Here is a 980-nt window from a genome sequence, read left to right as displayed (position 1 = left end):
ATTTCGAAATCCGTTTTGCTGGATTGTTCTGCAAAGCTCTGATCATTCTTACCATGAATTTGAATCATCAAACTTGTAGCGATCAATCATTGTATCTGTAAAATTCTTTCCAAAGTGTTTACTTTGACTTGGACTTCGTTGAATTTTAATAATCGTTATGGTCAAAGTTTGACTTTTATGTATTTGACTTGGAGTTCGTTATCTAAACATTTTAAATAAAAAATCATTAAACTTTTTTATTTTAAAAAATTAAGTTTTTAAATTAAAAAGTCAATAATCTTTTTCTTACTGAATTATAAATTTTTTAATTTTTTTAAATAAATAAAAAATCGAACTTTTAAAAATTAATTATCTAACAAAAAAAACTACTGTAATTAATCAGAAAGATTTTAAAGTGAAAAAAAGTCTAAACTAGTTTTACTCCTTATGATTTATAATTCATTGTTTTTTTCGTCACTATGATTTAGAATTCTTTTTTTATTTTAGTCTTTTATGCTTAAAACGACTGTTTTGGCCTTGGAGACTAAGATAAAAACGAATTGCAAATCATAAAGATAATAACCGAAAATTTAAAACTACGGGGATAAAATCCGCAATCTTTAATAATCGTTATCGTAATTTACTCTATTATTAAAGATAAAATTGCTTTTTAATAGATTAACTAGTGTAATAATTACATAAAATCTGTCTTTTTTTTTTTTTTTTATTGTAGACATTTGTTTTTTGGAATAGAGGAACTAAGGCCATGTTTGACAAACTGGCTATGAACTAAATTTAAATTTGTTGAAAATAGCAAAATGACTAAAATTAGCCTGTTGAAAGTTTAGTTAATTACAACATTTATAATATAAGTAAAAATTAAACTTCTAATAATTCAAATAATTTAGTAATAAAATTAAATAATCGATATGTTAACTAAAAGAGATTTGCATAATCAAAAACAAATTTAGAAAAAAATCTATATTAATTTATGATTTTGA

The sequence above is a fragment of the Cynara cardunculus genome (genome assembly GCF_001531365.2).
Source record: "Cynara cardunculus var. scolymus isolate 2C chromosome LG 5, CcrdV1, whole genome shotgun sequence".
Taxonomy (NCBI): Eukaryota; Viridiplantae; Streptophyta; class Magnoliopsida; order Asterales; family Asteraceae; genus Cynara; species Cynara cardunculus.
Note: the sequence above shows the minus strand (reverse complement) of the source record.